Source organism: Aptenodytes forsteri, unplaced genomic scaffold (assembly GCF_000699145.1).
Source record: "Aptenodytes forsteri isolate BGI_AS27 unplaced genomic scaffold, ASM69914v1 Scaffold164, whole genome shotgun sequence".
Taxonomy (NCBI): domain Eukaryota; kingdom Metazoa; phylum Chordata; class Aves; order Sphenisciformes; family Spheniscidae; genus Aptenodytes; species Aptenodytes forsteri.
Window position 1 is genome coordinate 1593507 of NW_008795527.1, and position 7557 is coordinate 1601063.

The following is a 7557-nucleotide window of genomic DNA, read 5'->3' on the forward strand; positions in this document are numbered from 1 at the left end:
CCCCCCACCAACCCCAAGGCCGACGGTGGCAAACTCTGCGCCCCAGCGCCAGCCTGCTGCTTTCTGGGGGGGGCGGAGCGGAAATCAGCACGCACGGCAGAGAGCGCCCCAAACCCGTCAGACTTTCCTGCGGGTTTTTTCCGCGGGCAATGGATTTACCCGGCTGTTACATAAAGAGTTTCTCAGCCGCGGTGTAACCGCCCCGGCTTTGGCCCGCAGCGCACCCACGCAGCAGCTGGCACGGCCCGCTGCCTCAGCGGGAGGAGAACGAGGAGCCTTCGCTTGGAGTTCACCCACCGTGACAAGGCAAAAGGGAGCTGTGAAGCACAGTCAGCGCTTGTTGGCCACCCTTGGAGGAAGGAACCGGTCGCCAGCCTTGTGATTTAGAGGCTGAACGATTTGGAAGGTCTCCAAGGAACCTGAGCACAGCCCGGTCACCGGAAGCAATGGGGGGGTGGTTTGGTGGTGACGTATCTTTTGGGAAATCCCACTGGATGCCTGTGGGCGTCTTCAGATGCTGATCTCTGGGCCTTCATCATCGATGGTGAAGTCCTCCTGCTGGGTACTACCCCAGCGACTAAGCATGGACATGTGGGTGCAGGGACAGGTCTCGCACCTGCCTTTATGGGTAGCAGGTCTCAGACACCCACCCCAACTACCTGGAGATTTTCCAACACCACACGTTGCTGCTAAAACCTGTGTTGCCCGAAATGAGCCCAAGGGACCTCGCAGTAATTCCAGGGGAAGACTGGCAGCACATCCTTCCTGCAGGGAGGGACGCCTGGAGATCTCCCACCCAGAACGAACAGCCCTGAGCCGTGGACCTCGCAGCCAGGGGATCCCTCTGTCCCCCTGGCAAAAGCATCTTCTAATCTGGACTGAAACTAGGTGACCTAAACCCCCGGTGTTTCCTGCGGACAAGAATCGTGCTTTCTGGTCACCTCTCTCCAGTCCGACCTGCATGCCCCAGTTCCACCAGCAGAGCATATTCCCTCCCATTGCACTGAAGACGCGTGCGACGCTGAATACAGCACGCGCTGAAGAGCAATGGTGCCTATAATGTACAGTGGTAGGAAGGAAGTCCCCTTGGAGGCTCACAGGTTTTCTTGTCGCTGCTCTGCTAAAGGACCACACAGCAGGAGAAAGGGATTTGTTAACTGTCTGTGCACGTTTTGGAAAGGTGAGGCGGAATCATGCCTGCGGCTGAAGTTACACTTACGCAGAGCTAACTGTGGGAGCTGGGACTTCATACCCCCGTACTAACAGTCTGGGCGCCAGCAGTCAGGAGACAAGGCAAGCGGAGGTGGCTGAACTGTCCGTATCATCCAGATTAGAAAGGGATCAACACCATAGACTCTCACCTACCCTTAAATACGCAATTGGTTGAACCTGCAGTCAGTGGGGAGGATGAAAAGTTTGTGCTGTGATGTGCAGTGGCATTAAGCCTCCCTCACGCCTGCTTTCCACCTTCCGGGGCGGGGGGGGGGGCATTGTCTTTGAGCCCAAGGAGATCTTCTGGCCTTCTCCTGGCCAATGCAGAAATTCCCTGCTTCGTGTTCAAGGCAGGCCATGACCTGACCCCGGTCTAGGATTGCTAGATAGCCTGTGTTATAAAGGATACCCCATATTATATTTGCATTAAAAGTTTACAGGAAATGGCCTTCCTTGGATTTTCACTGCATCCACTGCTTGTCTGGCAACCTGCATCCTGCCAGTCCAGAGGTGCAACTATTGCACACAAGCAAATAAATCGTGTATTTACTGCACAATTTACCCCTTGTGCACAACGGGCTGCAACTCACTGCACAAATGCAACTCATCTGAGACTATCCCAGATTTTGACAGGCAAAATGTACCAGCCCTACCTAGTGTGCAGCCCTGACTCTGCAAAAGTAACTCTCCCACCATGGATGGCTGACTTATAAATCATGGTTTTTTATTTCTCCGTTGCAGGAATGTACTGCAGATTTATAAAACATTTAAGACCCAGTGGTTAAAGTTTCATCTGCTCATGAACATCCTGAGGGACCAAACTATTGCTTAATCTTCTACAAAAATAACCATGATTTATACAAAAGTTGTCTGAAACATTTTTCTTTTATTAGCAATACCATTGCATGTCAAAAGCAGAACCTAGATTTATCTACCGTTCGTGCTACCCATATAATACATAATGCTGTGTAGATCAAGTAAGGAATAAAAAAGTAAATATTGCTTCTGTTGAGTGAAGAGCTACAGATAGACGGCTTCATTTTTGAGGTGATTTGGATCTAGACCAACATCCAGCAGCCATACGAGTTAATAGAGTCCTGAGTGTGCGCAAGGTCTGAAGCACTCCCTGTCTCTGAAGTGGCTTTGCAAGTCAAAATGAAATGCCATGGGGAGAAAAGCAGTTTTGGTTGCCCTGCCTAGCTGCCAGAGTGCTGCTTGGACTTCCTCATCTGGTTCAGGTCGGACATCCTAAATTGGGGACACTAAAATCACCAGCTTTTGGAAACACGGTTTAGAAAAGCATGGTTTAAACTGGCAATCCAGAGCCTGCTGCATCTGTAAAAGCCCCCAACAGGACTGTAAGAATGGGGTGACCAAGGGGCTCTCACAGACCCCATTTCCCAAATGGGGAGCACCAGGAGCCACCTCAGTCCCACCAGCAGGACAGGCCCCGGGTCCCAGCCTGAGCTCACCTGGCTCTGCACAGCCCACAGGAGCAAGAAATTACAGGGAAAAAATGGGGTTCAACATCCACAGCTAGGATGATGCATACAGGCAAGGCAGGCGGTGATAAATATTTGTATTTAGTCACTTCTCAAGGGGCATGTTAAAGAGGGAAGTGTGTTATTATTCCCCGTCAGAAACAACAGTGGGACTCAGGGGCTGAGGTTGAAAGTGCATATCAATAATTCAGTGTAGAATATATTATAGGGATATGGTGTAATTATCAAAAGCAAAACAAAGACACGAAGAAAAAGTCACTCCAGTTCTCAAATTACATTTGGTCAGAAAACGTTTATCTTTTTCTTTGCAGTTGTTTTTTTAATTTTTATTTAAGAAACAGAAGGGAAGTCTTTGCTTAGCACCTCTGCACTTTCTGTTTTCAAGCCCATCTGCACAGAGAAGGCAAGCGGTGAGGAAAAAGAGATGATACTGACCTGAAAACTGTTTTGTGTAAGAACACAAGCTCAGTTAATAGCCACAAGACGTTCAGAATTAAAGTTACATTTTAACAAGTGCTGAGATACAATAGGTATGTTAAAGCTTCAGAATGTTGCTCATCTGCCCAAGAACCAGAACTTGCCTTATGGGGACAGTGTAACAAGCACAGGACTGTAAACTGAGGAGTTTGGTGTTTCTGATCACATTGAACAGAAAAATTCTCTTTGTTTTCTTTTATACATCAGTACAGGGAAGAGACAGTTGTGGTTCTGAGCAAAGCTTGTACCTGAATAAAACTTACGTACTTGGGTCCTACCTGATTTAAATACCTATTATTTCACTCCCCATTCAAGAGCAATGCTAATTCTTAGTATCAGTCAGTGCAATTCAAATTGCAAAACTCAGAATCAGTGGGTGCAATTCTCACTGACATCAAGAAGGGCAAAGATGGGCCTTTGGTTTCAAGCCTCCTTTCATCAACACTAATAAGGCTGTGCCATCTGGAGAGCGGCCTGTGAGAAGGAAGGATGAATCCATGAAGAGAGGGGAAAGATGGAGGAGAAACTCTGCTGCCATTGCCTGATGCAGCTTCCCTGGGCCAGCTGGTATCAGCGGAGGAATGGGCTTTGCTTTGTGACAGATGCCCTTCTGTTTTGCTTTCCCTTGTCGGGAAAGAAAGGTTGATACTGCCGAGCCATCAGCACATCAAACTCTCTGTGGTTTCACAGTGCTTTTACTCCATGAGTTTACCTGCTGCGACAGAGTCTCTGAAAACAAGAGCCAAGACTCAACATGGATCTCAAAAAAATCTTTTTTTTCTTTAATCCTGCCCTTACTTTTCTCATCCTGGCAGGATCTAAAGCAAGGATTGTCTTTCCTCCTCCTTCTCTTTTCTTTCCTGAACTTTGAGACTATTGTTAGCTATTGATCTTGTACCCTCATTTGCTGCCAGAATTAATTATTTAGTCTTTATTTTACTGTAATTCTTGGCAGCTCTCCTTACTGACACTCTCAGCTGCCAAATGAGGTAAAAACAGGTATAAAAATGTTCATTCAGTATATACTAAAAAAAAATATCATTCTAGCAATAAATCACAGTCTTACTTACGGTTTCTTTTGTCATCTAAATGGCTCTTATGGCCAAACCATGAATCTTAGCAGCAGAATAGTAGTGGGGAAAGAGCTGCCTTCTCTCTAATTTTAATGTAGGTATGCAGGATACCGGCACTGTCAGAAATGCTGGAGTCGTTCAGCAGAAGAACTTCTCAAAATCCCAAGAACAAAAGCCACATAAAGATGGTCGTCTTCCCCAAAGGTGAAAGTGACCTTTCTTTAGATAACAACCGTAATAGTAAGCCATAAGGGATACAAATGGCAAAAGTCAAGTCCTCACCAGTATCACCAATACGTTTTTAATCAGGACAGATGAAAATAGATATGCACACGCTCATGAGGTGTAAAAAGGAAAAGACTGCTGAAAAACAAGTGATACATCACTCTTCCATTGAACCTTCCCCACATGGTCCTCAGGGTCCTTCACATAAAAAAGCTGGATCCCTCCTTTTTTCCTCCATTTTGTAAATTGGTGCAGGTAAGGTGTTAAAGATTTGAGGTTTCAGGCTCGCACAGGACATCTCATCAGCGGGGAGTATGGTCCTAAGCAAGTCCCCTCCTCCCCTAACTGGGAGTTTGGCGGGACCAGGTTTCCAGCCCCATTCTCCTGACTGCCGGGGCAGTGACCTGCCTGTCAGAGCCCACTGTGCTAGGTAAGCCCCATCAGACAGCTGGTACTGCACAGCCTCGTACAAACTCATTTGTGGGACAGCAACTCGCAGCAATCCAAAACGGCCTAGAAATGTTCTGTCATAAGGGAAAGGACATCACGTTTTAGTTTACTTGGCTAAAAAGCTATACTTAAAAAACATAAGGTGTAATTCTACTCACATTTTATTTGATCGGTGTGATTTTTGGCAGGAAGTGTGAAGTAAACAAAAGATCAAGAACCAAATTTAGTCTCAGTTTCTATTTATCCATTAATTCCAACTGCCATAAAAGACCTCCGATTTTAGCCTTGAGAAGAAAAAACTGCTTTCCATAGACAATCTGCTCAAAGCGTATTATGACATCCCTACAGATAATAGCGAAAAAAAAGAATTTGGACCTGAGTAAAAGGCACAGCAATGAGAAGAAATCTCATTCTGAGCAGAAATCTTTCTACTTGGTTACCACGCAATCTAATCCTGACAGTGCACCCGACTTGAAAAATGACATCCCCATCTCCAAGAATTGAAAGGTGGCAGAAAAAGCAGGCACTTTGTGCTTTGGTCTAAAGCAATTATGAGCTCCTCACAAGCTCGAAGACAAGAATTGATTTTCATTTCTAGATTATCAAGAGGTGGGGGCAAGGAGGTCAGGAAATCTGACCCTGTCTTGACCTTGTGGATTGGATTGTTCTCAGACCTCTTCAATATTGAAAAGGATTGTTTGGGATGGGATGGGGGGAGGAGGAGAAGAGAAATCCTCTGGCGTATTTTGTGCCCACTGGTATCTAAGAATCTTTTTTTAACTCGCTTTATGATCTTAATAATTCAACATATAGTTGAATAAGGTGCTTATTTGAAAGGCATTTGCCCATAAATGACCCAATCTGATAAAGACAGCAGAAGCTGCAGACTGCTGAATCAGGGGAGTGTAAAAGCGATATAGAAATAAGCACAGTCTGGCTTTAGAGGGGACCTGTAATTCTTTAGATCACTCCTGTGCTATACATATACCTATGTATATGTATATAGCTGATCTAAATTTTTTGTTATTGTGGGAATTCAACATTTGTATAACTGTCTATTTCAAAAGACTCCAAACTGTTGCACCGTTACTTGGCATCCATGGAAATTTTGCCATTTACTGAGGTGAGACACATACAGCTATGTTTTAAACCGAAATGCAATAAAACCTTGTTAATTCAAATGCGTAGGGGTCATATCACTACTCGGAATACTGAAAACTGGAATTACTGTAACATTGCTTTATTTTCACTTTAATTTTAAACTATTGCTCTTTTTTAAAATAAGAATTCTGTAGATGCTTTAGATAAACTCATGCTTTTTTTTTTTCTCCCCCCCTCCCCCCCCTACAAGAGAGTATTTTGGCTACAGGGAATAATACGCGAGTTAAACAATAACTTCAAGGAGTAGGTATGAAAAATATAAACCTTGTAGAGGAACTAGAAGCAGCAGGAGGTGGGGATTAGCCCAAACACTAACCCAGCCATCCAGATTAATCAGTTCCGGAGTAGCGGGATCCCACTCTATAAACTGTATAGTGTGTGCACAGTCAGCTGCCGCTGAAATATTGCCATTTCTGGCAGAAATGCCACAGCTGCTTAACAGCCCACATCGACACAAGACCTCAAAGGAGAGAATGGGAAAAAAAACCCGATCAAACCTTTCGCCAACTGTAACTGCAGGACTGCTACGGCAAAATGGAGTTGGTCAGTGGGAATTGTGTTACTGCAACCATCTGTTTTCCCAAACCTCCAGGAAAAACGAGGGTTTTATGAAAGGGTAATGGAAGGAGGCAAGCAAAGCCATGCATGCATTGCAGCTGAGTGTAGGCATTCAGGGCAGTTCGGCAGCAACAAACACACACAGATATTATGTTTTCTGTAAGAATCTGTCTGGCTAACACATCATAGTGTCCAGCATTTTCACTCTGGTTTTAAACTGACGTGTATTTCCAAAACAAGAATCAACAGAAAGCCATTTTGCCTTTGTCCTGATGTATTACTGTCCTAAATCAAGCAAAGATTTGAAATGAAATGTCCCAAAGTAGATCCCTGCTGCTGCTAAACCTCTTCAGCCAGCCTCCCGATGTGAAAAGCTAAAGGGAAATTATCTGCAAGCAGACCACATGCAAAATAGCAAATGAACATGTAAGTGTGATGCTGGTTTTGTAGTTGTCGTGTCTCGCTTACAGGACTCTAAAGCAGGAATCTGAGGCACAATGGCTCTGCATACATAAATGCTATAAAATTAGTGCAGACAGCTGGCAAATCATTAATTAACAACAGAAATGGTTTCAAACTAGAGCTCTGGGGACTCCACAGGAAATAGGAAGTACACTGGTCCTGCTTTCAGTTATGCCTCTGACCTGGTTTCTTCCCCATAAATAAGAAGAAAAAACCAATCCATGTCTGAGCCACAATATCACACAAGCCCCCCCCAGCAGGCCTTGAGATAACGTGCGCTCTGAACGAGTCACAGCACAGAAAGCTTTCTTCAGGTATGCTCCAGCATCAGACAGCTGCAAAACCATCTCTGGAATACTATGCATACAGTGCTAGATGATTAAAGTAATCACAAAGACCATTCCAAAGAATTAAAAATAAAAAAAAAAAAAAAAAAA